The sequence below is a fragment of the Lepidochelys olivacea genome (genome assembly GCF_965140295.1).
Source record: "Lepidochelys olivacea isolate rLepOli2 genome assembly, chromosome: 2".
Lineage (NCBI taxonomy): Eukaryota > Metazoa > Chordata > Testudines > Cheloniidae > Lepidochelys > Lepidochelys olivacea.
The window spans coordinates 130,804,591-130,821,597 of NC_140412.1; the positions used below are offsets into that span (position 1 = coordinate 130,804,591).

Sequence of the window (17,007 nt, forward strand, 5' to 3'; positions counted from 1 at the left end):
ACTGAAGGAAGGGACCTCAGGAGGTCATCTAGTTCATTCCTGCACTGAGGCAGAACTAAGTATTATCTAGACCATCCCTGATAGGTGTTTGTCTAACTTGTTCTTAAAAACCTCAAATGATGGAGATTCCACAACCTCTTTAATTAATTTGTTCCAATGCTTTACTATCTTTACAGTTAGAAAGTATTTCCTATTGTCTATAAATCTTCCTTGCTGCAATTTAAGTCCATTACTTCTTCTCCTGTCTTCAGTGGTTGAGGAGAATAATTTATCACCATCCTCTTTATAACAACTTTGAAGATGATTATCCTGTCCCCCCTCAATCTTCTCTTCTACAGACGTAACAATCCCTTTTTTTTTAAAAAAAAAGTATTTTCTTGTAGGTCGTCATTTCTAGACCTTTAATCATTTTTGATGTTTTCCTCTGGACTTTTTCCAATCTGTCCACATCTTTCGCAAAGTGTTGTGCCCAGAACTGCACACAGTACTCCAATTGAGGCCTTATCAGTGCTGAGTAGAGTGGAAGAATTACTTCTTGTGTATTGCTTACAACAGTCCAACTCTCCTTTATCCCAGAATGATATTTGCTTTTTTTGCAACAGCATTAAATTGTTGACTCATATTTAGTTTATAATCCACTATAATAACTCTCAGATCTTTTTCTCCAGTATTCCTAGGGAGTCATTTTCCATTTTGTATTTGTGCAATTGATTGTTTCTTCTTAAGTGGAATACTTTGCATTTGTCGTTATTGAATTTCATCCTATTTATTTCAGACCATTTCTTCAATTTGTCAAGAGCATTTTGATTTCTAATCCTGTCTTCCACAGTATTTTCAACCTCTTCCAGCTTGGTATCATCCACAAACTTTATAAGTGTACTCTCTATGCCATTATCCAAATCATTTATGAAGATATTGAATAGAACTGGATCCAGGTTAGATTCCTGCGTAACCCCACCCTTTCATCTTGACTGTGACCCACTGATAACTACTTTCTGAATAGTTCTCCAAAGAGTTGTGTACCCACCTGATAATAGGTTTGTTTAATCTATATTTCCCTAGTTTATTTATGAGATTATCTGAGATATTATCAAAAACCTTATTAAAGTTGAGATGTACCACATCTACTGCTTCCCCCATTTCCATAAGGCTTGTTACCTTTCCAAGAAGGATATTAGGTTGGTTTGACATGATTTGTTCTAAATACATCTATGGTGACTGTTATTTATCACCTTATTTTCTTGTAGTTGCTTACAAATTGATTGATTATTTGCTCCATTATCGTCCTGGGTACCAAAGTTAAGTTGATTGGTCTATAATTACCTGGAATGTCCTTATTCCCCTTTTTATAGATAAATACTATATTTGTCCATTTTCAGTTCTCTGGGATCTCTCTTGTCCTGCGTAAGTTCTCAAAGATCATTGCTAATGGCTGAGAGATCTCTTCAGCCAATTCCTTAAGTATTCTAGGATGCACTTCATCAGGCCCTGCTGACTGGAAGACCAGTAACTTGTCTAAATAATTCCTAATATGTTCTTCCCTGTTTTAGCCTCAGATCCTACCCCATTTACACTGATGTCCACTATGTCAGTTGTTTAATCACTGCCAATCTTTTTGGTGAAAAATGAAAGAAGGCATTTAACACTTGGGCCATTGCTGTGTTTTTTGCTATTGCCTTTCGTGCATCATTGATTAATAGTCCTACCCTCTCCTTGGTCTTCCTTTTGCTTCTAATGTATTTATAAAATGTTTTCTTGTTACCCTTTATGTCCTTAGCTAGTTTAATCTAACTTTGTGGCTTGGCCTTTCTAATATTGTCCCTATGAGGTTAGTTTATATATATATATATATATATATATATATATATATATATATATATTCATAATTTGACTTAGTTTCCACTTTTTCTATGACTCTTTTTTTTTTGACAGGTTCAGAGTAGCAGCTGTGTTAGTCTGTATCTGCAAAAAGAAAAGGAGTACTTGTGGCACCTTAGAGACTAACAAATTTATTTGAGCATAAGCTTTCGTGAGCTACAACTTTTTGAGTTTCAGATCACTGAAGATCTCTTGGTTAAGTCAGAGTAGCCTTTTACCATGCTTCCTATTTTTCCTATGCATTGGGATAGTTTGCTCTTGTGACCTTAATAGTATCTCTTTAAAAAACTGCCAACTCTCCTGAACCCTTTTTTCCTTAGGCTACGTCTACACTACCCGCCGGATTGGCGGGTAGTGATCGATCTATCGGGATTGATTTATCGTGTCTAGTGTAGACGCAATAAATTGATCCCCGATCGCTCTGCCGTCGACTCTGCAACTCCATCACGGTGAGAGGCGGAAGTGGAGTCAACGGGGGAGCGGCAGCCATCGAACCCGTGCTGCGAGGACGCAAAGTAAGTGAATCTAAATCGATCTAAATACGTCAACTTCAGCTACGCTATTCTCATAGCTGAAGTTGCGTATCTTAGATTGATTCCCCCACCCCCACCCCAGTGTAGACCAGGCCTAACATGCTTCTTATGGGATCTTACCTACCAATTCTCTGAGTTTGCTAAAGTCTGCCTTCTTGAAGTCCATTGTCTTTATTCTAATATTTTATCTCCTATCATTCCTCAGAATCATGAACACTTATCATTTCATGATCACTTTCACCCTTGCTGCCTTCTGCCTTCAAATTCTCAACCCATTCCTCTGTATTTGTGAGAATCAAATTATAACAGCCTTTCCCCTAGATGCTTTCTACACTTTCTTCAATTAAAAAGTTTTTTCTAATGCATTCCAAGAACTTGTTGGCTAGTCTGTGCCCTGCTGTGTTATTTTTTCAACAGATGTCTGGGTAGTCGAAGTCCCCCATCACCAGCAAGTCCTATACTTTGAATGATTTTGTTAAGTCGTTTAAAAAAGCCTCATTCACCTCTTCATCCTGGTTAGATGATCTACAATAGACCCCTACAATGACATCACCATTGTTTTTTTACCTTTTTATCCTTCCTCAGAGCCTTTCAACAGGTTTGCCTCCCACTCTGTCTCAACCTCAGTCCAAGTGTGTACATCTTTTGATCTCCTAGGCAACATCTGCTCCCTTTTTTCCCTGCTTGTCCTTCCTCAAGAAGCTGTATCCTTTCGCACCGATGTTCCGGTCATGTGAATTGTCCCACCAAGTCTGTGATACCAGTTATGTCAAAATTATATCATACTTAGCTACTTCTTCATTCTGAGTCACTGTGAAACTGTCTAGCACATCTCTCGGCCCATGCTGCTTCCCGCAGCCCCCTTGGACCTGGAGCTGCGAACCGCAGCCAGTGGGAGCCAGAATTGGCTGATCCTGCTGACACGGCTGGTAATCAAATTGGCCCGGCCCACCGGGGGCTTTCCCTGAATAAGTGGTGGACCGGCTTTGAGAACCACTGATCTAAAGAACACCATGGTTTCAGTGCTGAGTAAAACAAGAATACAGTTGATGATTATCAAGGGCCACTATCCTTTCCTCCAAGTCTTCCTCAGTCTCATTTTTTATTGAAACTGTAAGAATACAAGAATATGTAACATTATATTTCGTGCCTTCTAACTCCAACCAAAGCTCTCTCCTATACAATTATAGGAAATATGACAGTAACTGCTTACTGGTAAATGGGAAAATAGTGCTTTTGGTTTTTGAAAAGCCCATTCTAGAAGAAATCAAGGATGGGTAGCTATCAAACATAAAATCAAATGTCTTTCATGTGCCATAATTTGTGTCCTGAATTTAGCCTCCCTTTTTTTGATTCTTCACTATCTTAGATCAAGCTTTCTCTAGCATTGAGAGATAACAGAAGGTCTAAAGAAAAAAAATTGTTTGTTCACTCAGGCAGATTTCCCCCTCTTAATTACAGCTGTCTTTATTAGATAATGGTTTCAATTGTGCTTGTGTTATATTTCAATATCTGGCACTGGTAAAACAATACTTTGTGATACTGCATGTCTGTATCATCACCTTCACTTTGTATCATTGCTCTAAGTCTGTCTTTTGGAAGAAAGTTAACTTTATTGAGGGAGAGGAGGGGAACAGGCTGAGCACTCCAACAAAAGTAATTTTAAATGCTGACTTTAATGTGATTGCATTGTCAATGAAGCGTAGAACTACAGTCTGGGAAAGAAGGAAAACAAATTGTTTTGACTGTTCTAAGCCTTCCTCTGTATAAAAACTGGTTTCTAAGGAGCAAACACTTACTGTAACAATTGCTTATTTTAAAGAAAAATAGCCAATGCCACCATTCTAAATGAAAGCATCGAGTCAAAATCTCATGCTTCAGGACCTCAGCTTATCACTATAGAGGTCAGAAAGGAATGTTGCTTTATAGACAGGATAGAACAATTGGCCATGTGCATTATAGAATCTTTTCACTTTCCTATGAAGCATCAATTACTCACCACTGCTGGAGGCAGATACCATACCTGGAACATTTTAAAAAAAAAATAATTACTATCGTATCCTACAATAATAGCTCCACAACCCATCGTTGTATCTCAGTTGTAAACTCTAGTAATTAGGACCATTAGTGTAGAATATTGTTATAATTTTAGAAGACAGGATCAATATTCTGATGCAGAATGACAATCCTATATTTCTATAAAGCTAAAATGCATGCTGAGAACTTGGTTTATACCATAAGACATTTTCATTCCTCTGTAGGAGAGTGAGGTAGTGCTATGTAGAGTATATAGCTGGTGCACACAGGACCGGTCCCGTACACAGCTTAGAGACAGGTCTTTAGTTGCCTACATTTTCCCCCCAGTTAGAAAGCCAATCAACCTTCGTGATGAAAATTATTAGGATGATTAATCTTATACATTACAGCACAAAAATGTGCTTAACTCCTCACAATACAGATAAAACATGTCCACTACCCTATGGAACTATTTGTAGTCATGACACAATTAGAGGGAGTTGAAAGAGATTAATAATTTTGAGGGTGGGAAAGCAGTCTCTTTTTGAGGTTTTTTTTAATTGAAAATTTAATTTTTTGACAATATTTTTGGTAAATAAATTGAAATTCAGAAAATTTCAACTGGCTCTACAAAGTCGTCAGCCATGCAACTTGCCTTGGCCAGGGCTGTAGTAGGTAGGTACAGGATAACAGGGAGAGGGTTTGGGGGGTTTATTTTATGTTTTAAAGCAGGGCATTTATTATATCAATGGTCAGCAGAATGCACATAATCCAGATCTTCCTAAATATTCAGTGATAGTGTTTCAAAGGTTCTTCCATACAGTTGTTTTTTTTTCAAATAGCACATCTCTAGGCCTGCATTCCTGTGCCAGAACTTACCTGCTATTGTCCATTCCAGAACACTTCCTTCCTTAGAATCTGGAAGGTGGGGAGAGCAGTCCGTTATATTGTGATGTTTAGATGGTGTATTTTAAATGTTTGAAATATGCACCCAGAGCACTGGAAGGGCCTACACTGAGGAATCTACAAAATCTTTTTAAAATATTGCTAAAAATATAGGAAAACATATTTTCCAATACGTTATGATATTATAAATACACAATTTAACAAAATTTTGTGTTCAGTTTATATCTTTAAGGCCAGAAAGAGACCACCAGATCATCTTGTCTTATCTCCTGTATATTACAGGCCACTAAACACCACCCAGCCACCTCCTCCCTTTCCTTCCCATCCCATCCAAAGCCTAAAAATCAGACTTTGGTCAAAGTATTGCAGCCCTCAGAGGAATCTGTTATTGTGTGCTACAAGCAAAGAACAGGAGGGATTTAGGTGCACCAATGCCCATGGCTCCTACAACGGCAGTGAATTGATATAGCGAGATATACACAGAAGATCCTTTGCTTTCCTATTGTTAGCAACATGATCATAGGCTTTTCCAAAGCCTTAGAAAAATACAATTTGTTTTTGGAAGGGGGCGGGATGAGATTTTTTTTGGTGTGCTTTTTTTTTTTTTTTTGCTTTTATTTCCCATCTATTTATTTTTGCATCTATTAGTATTATCGTGTTTTCAGCTGCAGAAAGGGATGCACTAACCCCTATCCATCAGCGGTAAGCACAGTACAGAGTGAAAAAAATAAGTCCCCATTAATAGATGTTTTGTGAACTGTGAACATACATTTTGTGAGCAGGTAAGCTGGAGGTCCCCTGGTGTTCCTCAGGCATCTTTGTGGAGAATGCGAAATAAAATACTGCTATTTCACATGCGGTTATTCAGGTATCCAGTTGCTGATTAACTGTAACACTTCTAAAAATCTTAGGAAGAGGATAATGTATTTCAGGGAGATTTAGAGGTGTTCCAGGAAAAGAAAAGACGTGAAAGATAGTTTATGATGGAGCACAGACATGGGTGTGAACAGATTGTAAAAAACACAAACACATAATGCAAAGTCCTGCCAACTTCCCATTGACTTCCTTGGGGCTCCAGTGACTATACACTCATTCTCTATGCATATATCTACACTGCATTTGAAAAAAAAAAAACACTGCAGCGAGTCTCAAAGCCCAGGTCTATAGGCTCAGGCTCATGCTACAGTGCTAAAAACAGCAGTGCAGACATTGCAGCTTGGGCTGGAGCTCTGGCTCTGAAACCCACTCCTCTCCCCAGGCATCAGAGCTCCAGCCTAAGCCACAACATTTACACTGTTGTCTATAGCGTCATAGCATGAGTCTGTAGACCTGCACTCTGAAACTCATTGCGGGGGTTTTTAAGAAACAATATCGACATATCATATTGGTCTCTGAAAAATGGGCTGTCAGGGAAATCTCTGATTGATTGGCCAGTGATGATACGTTCAATTTCTTTGCATGTTCAGCCAGTATTTCTTTTGTCAGTCATCTTCTCATGTTTCCAATATTTAATGTGGCCTCAGACCAGAACATGAATGAGGGTAAATAGCATTCACTCCCATTTTACAAGTTAGGTAAATGAGCCACAGAGATTAGGTAACGTGATTAACGTTGGGAAGTTTGTCATAGAGTTGGGAATAGAATGCTGATTTCTTATGCAGTGATAATAATAATACCTAGCTCTTACTTAGAACTTTGTATCAGTAGATCACAAAGTGCTTTGCAAAGGAGATAAGTATCATTATCCCCATTTTACAGATGGGGAAACTGAGTTACTGGGAGATGAAATGACTTACCAAGCAGGCCACTGCCAGAGCTGGGAATAGAATCCAGGCCCGTGAGTACAGTCCAATACTCTAACCATGTTTTATCCACAGTGCCTCTCCAACAATTGCTTTATATCTCTCAGCACCTTCGGAAAAAATGGTGCTACTAATGCTCTGTAAAGTGATTTGAGACCTACATATTTAAAAGTGCTATATAAGTGCAAAACACTAGAACGAACCACTCTATTGAGATAAAGGCCCTAAGTGCACAATAAACTCCTTACCCCCTTTAGATGCACATTTGTGAACAGCTGTTAAGAAGTGCTGTTCATGTGGAAATACACACACATCTTCATGTCTTTTTAAAGAGTCAGTTTTCAATTTACTTGTCCAGCTGGAAATATATAGATAACTTTCAAATCAGTAGCAAGCCAAGAAAAATTCCATGGACAGATTCTAACATGAAATTAAAAAAAAAAAAAAGACAGATTAACAGCGTTTTAAAGGAAGTATTTCCATTACTCAGAGCTTTACTAAGAAGGACTGAGGATAAGTAACATGGAAACTATAAATTTCCCTATTTAGGATACAAATACACTTGCTCATTAGAGACATAGTAAAACATGAAGTGATTATAAATGGACACTGTTAATACTTCTCTAATGGCACTTTTTTGAGAAACAACTTGTGAGATATTAAATCACAATTTACAGAAATCTCTCTGTCCTCAAAAGAAAACAATGATATATAAGTACTGACAACATTATCAAAATACATTTCTTCAAGAACAGAGTGCTTATCAATTAAAAGTGTAAGTCAATATAGCTATACTAGATCATTCTGACAGTGAAATTAGTATAGGTATACAAGAATGAGAAGAAAATGCTACATAGAATCACAGAATGTAGGGCTGGAAGGGACCTCAAGAGGTCATCTAATCTATCCCCCCATGCTGAGGCAGGACCAAGTTTACCTAAACTATCTCTGACAGGGGTTTGTTTAACATGTTCTTCAAAGAAGTTCCAGTGACAAGGAGTCCACAACCTCCCTTGATAACCTATTCCAGTAAGTAACTATCCTTACAGTTAGAACCCTCCCACCCCCGCCTAAAATCTAACCTAAATCTCCCTTCCTGAAGAGTAAGCCGATTACTTCTTGTCCCACCTTCAGTGGACATGGAGAACAAGTGATCACAGTACTCTTTTTAATAGCCAATAACATATTTGAATGCTGATATAAGCCCTCCCCCCTCTCCCCAGTCTTCTTTTCTCAAGACTAAATATAGCCATTTTTTAACCTTTCCTCCTAGTAAGGTTTTCTAAACCATTTATCATTTTTCTTGTACTTCTCTATACTCTCTCCAGTTTGTCTACATCTTTCTTAAAGTGTGGTGTCCAAAACGGGATACCATATTCCAACTCAGACTCATATCCCCCATTTTGTATGATTTTCCCTTCTTAATTAGTACTTTGCACTTGTCTTTATTGAATTTCAACATGTTGATTTCAGCTCAATTCTCCAATTTCTTAAGGCCATTTTGAGTACTAATTATGTCTACCCAAGTGCTTTCAATCCCTCCCAGATTAGTGTCTTTGCAAGACCCCAGGGGATACATCCTGACAGTGCAACATTAATAACTACTCTCTGAATATGGGTTTTCAACCAGTTGTGCACCTCCTTTCCTGTAATTTCATCTAGATCACATTTCCCTAGTTTGTTTTAGAGACTGTCCTGTGGGACTGTGTCAAAAGCTTTACTAAAATCAAGATATATCACATCTGTTGCTTCCCTGATGTGTACCTAAGGGCCCAATCCTTCAAACACTGACTGCTGGATGTAGTGCTTACTACTAGAGCTGATTGAGAAAAAAATGAATATTTTGAAATTGTGACCAAAAAAAAGTAAGGAAGAAAAGTGCTGCTCCTACTAACTGTGGGGAAGAGGTTGTTGGGGCTGAGAGGAGTGGCAAACCCCTCAATGTAGTGGGAGACCCCAGCAGAGAGCAAGTTATGCTATATTTTACGTGATCCCTCCTTTTCCTTTCCCTTCCCTTCTTCACAACCGGCATGTGGGGGGCTGCTGCTTCACTTTTAGTCTCCCTTCCTTGTTTTGCATGGCATGCAGGGTAGGAGGCCTATGGTGCATCTAGGTCCCAGCTCTGCAGCTTGTCCTGCCCATTTCCCCTGTCATTGGGTAGTGGGGGTGATGTGAGACCAGGTGACTGGCTCCCATCTGGTGGTGGTGTTGGGCGACGGGGTGATACAGTTTGCTTCTTGGGCAGAGTAGCCATTGTCAGTTTCATGCTTCAGTCCTACCCTTCAGCTGGTCGCTGTATCTCCTGTGAGTTAGGGGGCTCAGCTGATCAACAGTTTTGGGGTCTGGAGGGTCTGCCAAAACTGTCTAGCTGCTGTGTTGAGTTTTCTCATTATTATTACCATTATTTGCATTTGTTTAGTTATATTATTGTAGCACCCTAGAGCCCTAATCATGCACCAAGACTAAGGCACTGTACATAGAACAAGAAGAGAGTCACCCAGTTGGAATGGAATGGGAGACCCACTGCTCTGGGGATATTTAAATTATAGTTTTTGAAGCTTTGGCTGGTTCCAGTGTAGTTGGGAGGTAAAGAATGGTCCCATAAACCACTGGGCTGCTTGGATATGGGTCCTACGTAGTCACATGGCATGATGAGGGGATTGCATGTATGTCTTGCACATCTTGCATCTGCCCTCATGCCATCTCTCCTATCTGTGGCATGCAGGAAGGAAGGGGTTTCCAGTCAGGCAGGTTGAAGGTGTACAGGTTGGATGACCTTCATGCTCACCCTCAGGTTGATTGTGCATTGGGGGTCATTGGTACCAGTTGAGATCCACATTGGAACAACACTGCTGAGCAGTTTTGGGGTGGTTACCCAGTTGGTGTCAGCTGACGATAAAGTTACGGCTTTTGTGGTTAACCATGTTATGTTGTCTGTGTTTCATTGTTTCCATGTCTACATCAAGTATTAAATTTTATTAAATGGGATGGCTCAATAGTTAGATGGTGGGAGTTGGGTGAGAGCGAGACAAAATGGTTGAGTCCTTCGGATTAAACAGAGATGAGCAGCAGTAGGAGGGGCATGTTTCAGGGGAAGCCTTTTCATGTTTAACTTCCCAGAAATAGGGCAGGCAATCTGGGGAAGTGGGTGCCTAAACCTCCCTTACTGCAATTTAAGCCCATTGCTTCTTGTCCTCTCCTCAGAGTTTAACAAGAATAATTTTTCACCCTCTTCCTTGTAACAACATTTTATATACTTGAAAAGTGTTATCATGGTCCCCTCTCAGTCTTCTCTTCTCCAGACTACACAAATCCATCTTTTTCAATCTTCCCTCATAGGTCATGTTTTCTAGACCTTTAATCATTTTTGTTGCTCTTCTCTGGATTTTCTCCAATTTGTCCACATCTTTCCTGAAATGTGGTGCCCAGACTTGGACACAATACTGCAGCTGAGGCCTTATCAGCATGGAGTAGAGGAGAAGAATTATTTCTTGTGTCTTGTTTACAACATTCCTGCTAATACATCCCAGAATGATGTTCGGTTTTCTGGATGTATCAGCAAGACATAAGAAGTAATTCTTGTGGTGAGAAATTAAACGGGAGAGATAGGTGTAGGCTTTAAAAAACACTTCCACCTCCTTTCTACCTCTATGTCCCTGAAAGAGTGATGCCTGCCAGCAAATCACTCAACAACGGCTGTGCAGTTGTATGCTGTGACTAATGTTTATTATATTTAGCATAATCATCTACATTTTACCTTAGGATCTCCCATCAGTTTACTGCATCCACCTTATCTCATATGTAGTGTAAATTCATTGGGGCAGGGACTGTACTTTGTATAATGGGACTTCAGTCCCTGAATGAACCCTTTAGGTGCTACTATAATACAAATAATTTATAATTAATAATTGTCTGTTGGTGCTACATGTTTTTTGAGAATTGAAGAAAACTTCAATGAAAGATTTTTAAAAATCAGTGTAAATCTGATTTTAAAAATAAACATTCACTGCAATGATTGATGCATGGAGCATAAGTTGAGATTGAACTAAAAATATAATTTTATTACATGGCAAGTAGTGGTAATATTTTCAGTAACATGGTGTTATTAGTCTACCTTATAAGATTTGTTTTTGTTTGCAACCTCCAAACTCTTTAATATAACCACAAAGAAATAATAGCTCAAACAAGCTCCAACATGCAGTAGGTGCACTTAAAATGCTCCCACTGGTTCTAGAGATACCAGTTTTGGTGGTGATATTCCCCATTTTATGTATAGGAAATATCCCTGGAGCTGATACCATCTGTAGAACTGGAATGAACTTTTGAAGGGCACCCAGGTATCTTGCAATATTGTGAAACTGTATAACCATGTTTCCCCCAACCTCATCAAATGGAGACAATTATGCTGAAAATAATACTTATGTATGATCTCACGCAGACTGTGTAAATGCTAGACCGTAAACTCTACTCCTCACTACACTTCTCCAGTGCAGTCAGCTGCACACACTTTCATGCCTTATTCACATGATGGACGGGAAAGGAAATTGTTTGGCTTGTTGGGTCCCCTGGAGTTATTTGAGTTTATCATGACACACAGGGCTTTCTTCACATCAAATACTTCAACTTCATTTGTGTTTGTTTCAGAAGAACACATTTCTGGACATTGCAGAAGGACAAATTAATGGCTCTAGTAGTCAACATAGTCATGAGGTGGCCTGTTTTGCATGGTGCCATATTACCACTGTCAAATACAACAAGAACAGTGCTGCTGAGGAGGTTGCACACTGAAGCGTAGGACACATATTAAATTTAGACAATAACCCTCCTCCTCCCATGTCCGTGATGGTGGGTGTAGAGTTTGGTCAAATTGACAGGGAGATGACTAGTCCTGAGGCGACACGGGGAGTAAGAGTACTCACACTCTGATCACACTGGAGCCACGTATGTACCCCCTAGCCCCTGCCTCTCCTTGTGCCTTAGAATGCACATGGAAAATGTGATGGGGAGGGGAGAGCTTTCTTTGCTTCCATTAGTCCCTACTGGCTAAAATAAGGGGGAGGGGGCATTGGGGGACCAATTAGCTCTCATAGGCCACATTTACAGCCCTCCTAGGCATCCAATGGCCATTTCATTGCTGTTGCTGAACCTGCCCTCTGTCCTGTAGTTGAGGCACTGCTGAGCTGCATTTCTGACCAGACTGACAATTTTGGGATAAGAAAGGGATTTTTTTTCTAAGGGCCAAATTGACAGGGTATCCAGAAGGAGGGGGATGTTGTTTACCTTGCGCAGCAACCTGAAGGCCATGTTTTAGGTAAACAGCAATGTGAGGAAGTAATTGAGAATGCCTCATTCATTGCAGCTCATGACCGGTGTTTAGTGCAGCTGAAAGATTGAAAGGGCTGTTTCCTCTGATAAACATGAATGAGAGATCCCAGCTGTGGCTGCTATTAGCCTATCAGGAGAAGGGGAAACCTTAACTGTTTTGCAGATGGTGGTACTCTCATTTCTCCTTATGGGTGGAGAGGTGAGAATATTTAGAGGCGGACTGAGTCCTTTTGGTTGTGCATTCTAAAGTCATTTAACCTCTCACTGTCATGATCATCTGAGTATTTTGTCATGTGCACACTTGTGTCAACACACTTATTGTGTCATCACACACTTATTAGCTGAGAGGGAAAAAAATGAACGTGACTGTAAAAATCAGTTTAACTAATCTGGGACCACAAACCCTAAACTATTATAATCATAAGGATAGGTTTATTGCATAGGGGCACTACTGGACAGAATTAAGGTTTCTTGGGATTCTTTTGTCTTTCAATATAGGCCAATTTTTTTAATGGATATGTAAAGTTTGGCTCTGAAAGTTTTGCACTTAAGTGGCCTGATTTTCTAAAGTTCTGAGCATCCAGAATCTCTGACTGAATTAAAAAAAAATCTTGCATATAAAATATATTTCCATACAATCCAAAACAGTCTCTCTTCATACACATCTTATTATGGCTGTGTGTGTACTCATTTGGAATACACTTGATTTCAGGATTACAAATACGAGGTTATGTTTTTTTATATCGCTCCAAAATGATTAATTCCTACACTTTGGTTCAGCAGTTTTAGACTGTGTTATATTAGTAGATGGAATTGATAAATGTGCATATAGAGTTTTGGTTGGGTGCTCTAAAAAAATCAAAGTAAATAAATATAAAAAAATGTACTGATAGAATCAGCAATAGGGTCCTGGAACTTGATCTTTGAAAAAAATCTCATCATATTTTGGACAAGTTTCCTTGTCAGAAATCTATTAATGCTGGAAGGAGGGGAGAAAATACCTCAGTATTGATGATAAGCCAATAGCAGTTTGATGCGTCTGCAGTTTTTATGATATTTGGAACCTAATAGATTGCAACCATTTCAGAGCAGCAGTAGCTTTTTGGTCAGTCACGAGCCCTTTTAGAGCTTTTAGTTTTCACACTGTGGAACTAGACCAGCTTTAAAGATTCCAGCTGGGAATATTTTGTTCAGTCAGGGATTTTCTGAAAACAAGAAGAAAATGCAAGCTGAGGGGAGTGCCAAAAGAACAGGTTAGATTTCAACCAATGGGTTAAAATTACTTTTCACAACTAATACCATTTCAAATGCATGCTGTGTATTTTTGAGGGAGGGAGTGACAGAAAGGGAATCCTCAATACCAATTGGCTAGACTCTATCAGCTGCAGTTGAGCTCAAGCTGCTGCTAAAGAGCAGTATTGATCTGAAGGGTAAATGTGTAGGGACCCACAGAGAGAGATACAGTCATTTCTGAGAAGGGAGACAACCTCTTCCAGTAAGAAAGTGTTTTCTACCTGTCTGCCTTGCCTGTAAGATCCTTTGTGAATGAAGGGGGACACCAGAAAGGGCAGTTTGTTGCCACAGTGATTTAGAGAGAAAAGGTATTACCTCAGTACAAGCTACTGTGCGTGTTGCTGCTGCAGTTTCATCTAGCAGGTAAGGCTTTTTTGCCTTTTTTTTGTGTGTGATTGCATCTTGTGATTGCATCTGTTATTATGTACAGGATTCATAAACAATGCATAGAAAGATATCAAGTCTGTTTAGAAGCTGGAGTGGCATACATGAGAAATCTGATGTCTGAATTAGCAGGTTGTTTTCCCTTTGCTTTTGTTATTTGGAATCAGAAAACTTCAATAAGTTCTAAAAAAAAGTGAATAAGTCTTTGGTCTCCAAGAGATGATGTTAAAGGGAGGGGAGGGAGAAGGAGATTTCTCTGCCCCTTGAAATCTTGCAGGTGCTTGACTATTAAAGGGTTTGTTAAGTGGCTTTAAAACACATAGGTATGACACGCACATATATAACTGGTGGCAAGTAGAGCAATTCTGACAAATATTAAGATACTGTGCAAAATCTGTTGGAAAGTATATATAAATAAGGTATACTGCAAAACTTGAGTAGATCAGGATTTCATATATTTTTAAAATTCAGTCTCTTTAGGGGTTGGGGTGGGGGAGGAATGGGGAAGCTTTAAAGAGATATGTTCTATTAAAGAAAGAGGGCAAGACAAAATAATTTGACTTGAGACAACTTTTGAAACAACCTGATAAATCTTTTGTTGTTTTCTATTTTATTTAGAACTAGATTGCAGAATTAGTTTCATGGCAAGAAATTAATTCAGCCTTGGTAAATAAGGTATCAAAATGCAAGCTTTGATTTATTATGGTCTATGTTTCAAAGTGATCATGTACAAATTAGTCATGTGGGTGATAAGCAAAATATACATAATCCTTAAATAAACATTTAAATTAACAGTTTAGCACTAAATTGCAATTCATGCCTTTTAGATACAAGCATGCCTTTCAGGTAAATTAACATGTTTTTTTCTGTATCTTTCTTTCTTGATAAATATTTCTTGAATAATTGTTTTTTAAATGAAAAGTAGAAATGTGATGAGTTTAGTGACTTTGGTATCTTAGTTCTAAGATGTTTTCTAGATTACATTATGAAATATACATGTCTCTCCTATTTGGAACATGACTTTCACTGCAGGGATAGGTACTGTTGGACGTTTGCGCTAATTCTATGATCTTCTGTGATGATTCGCAGTTTTTCATATAGTGTGAAACATATGTACAGGGAGCTAAATAAAAAAAGGCACTATTTCAGTGCTGGATAACACCCAAAAGCAATTTTTGTTTGTTCGCCCCACCCCAACATTTAAATTGCACTGTGTATTACAAAAGCATAACAATTCAAGCATACTGAGCAGGTGTAATAATGCAGAGGCTCATCAGATTTCAGATACAAATGATGTCAGAAGAAAAATATTTCACTGAAACAAGGGGTTTAGAATTCAAGCTTTGAGATTCATGAACTGGTCAAGAAGTCTTCATTTCATTCCAGCCAACACCTTTATGAGCCATTTCATTTATCACATTTTACTGTTGAGCAGTTTCCAGGATTCTTACAAAATTTCTCCTCAGAACTGAGAGCCAGATGGTTACACTACAAAGTCATAAGCAGTTAATTGCTGAAATTGATTTGGAGTGCTCAGGTACATACAGTATCAGCACATAAACTAGAGGCTTACATCTTAACTAATCAAACTAGTTGCCTTATGATGTTCTGTGGTGAGATGAAAGTGTCCATTCTGGAGAAGGTATGGAAAACATATACTCTCTCTTCTGATAAGAAACAAAATGCTTTAATGTGAAAAGCTTCCTTGGAAAATAGCTCATTTGCCTTTCTCATAGCTATCATTAAATTACATATTTTGCTGCCTAAACTTTACTTTATCTGGATACAGTTGCTAAAAAAAAGAAATCCGTATTTATTGCTAAACCTATGGCTTCTGGTGGATAGCATTGCAGCTGGAGATAGTACAGTCTCCCACCATTTATGTTATATTCACAAACAGTAGAAGGAAGTTTGCCCACTAAGAATGTTCAGATCCTACTAGCCCACCACTTTTAGAGCCATGTAAGAAAAAATAGTATCTGTAAGATGTGCCAAATCAATATGACAGTGTTGCACTACTGTATTCAGCTTCATATTCTGGAACCATCTCTGGGGCTCTTCTCTTTCCAAACAAATCCTACTAACAGCCATAAATATTCAGCGGTTAGAAACCAGTTTTTAGGTAGGAAAACACATATCCATTCATTTAACAGTTTTTTCAAGCCTTAAATAACTCATCACTTCAATGATGGTGCTGGAAATGGGAGGGAATTCCAAAAGTTTATGGACTACAAAGAACCTAAACTATCCCCAAATAATCTTTAGGTATATACTCCTTTATTCTCCCCAATATTTAAATGATTTTAATGACCTGATATGTCCATGTGTTCTCGAATATACTTTGGCATGTTGAGAGAAAGAGTGTGTGTGTGTGTGTGTTTAGAGAAGAGAGTGTGTGTGTGTGTGAGAGAGGGTTCTAAATTTCAACACTCATTACCTCCTTCCAGAAACTGTAGGTATTATGTTCACACTTTACATTAAGGGTACATTTTATAAATATTTTATAAAGAGTTAATAAATGATTAATAGATGTTTTAATAAATAATTATTATAGAATTGAACAGCACAATAGGCTGCATGTAACAATGGCTTATAACAATCTATAACCCATAACTCATGTTTGTAACACGCTTAACACAAATATTAATCATATGTTAAACCTTTATAAATTGTTCATAAATATACCTTTAATATAAAGTGTGACCAATATAACCTACATGATATATTCATCAATACATTATTGAAATAAACATTCAATAACTCTAATATTAGAACAAAAGAGTTGGAATTATGTTAACTGTCTTCACACAACTCTCATGTGCTGATTAGGCATAGTTAGGCAAAGATAAGTGTGCACATATCTGCATCTG

General features: G+C 38.4%; 1 protein-coding gene across 1 annotated transcript in view; it reads left to right on the plus strand.

Moving 5' to 3' along the window:
- Positions 1 to 13,928: 13,928 nt before the first annotated feature.
- CDH12 (cadherin 12) overlaps positions 13,929 to 17,007 on the plus strand; it is an 852,174-nt gene continuing 849,095 nt past the window's right edge. The window contains exon 1 of the mRNA XM_084620075.1: positions 13,929 to 14,116. The gene's annotated coding sequence lies outside the window, so the exon portion shown is untranslated. The remainder of the gene's footprint in view (positions 14,117 to 17,007) is intronic.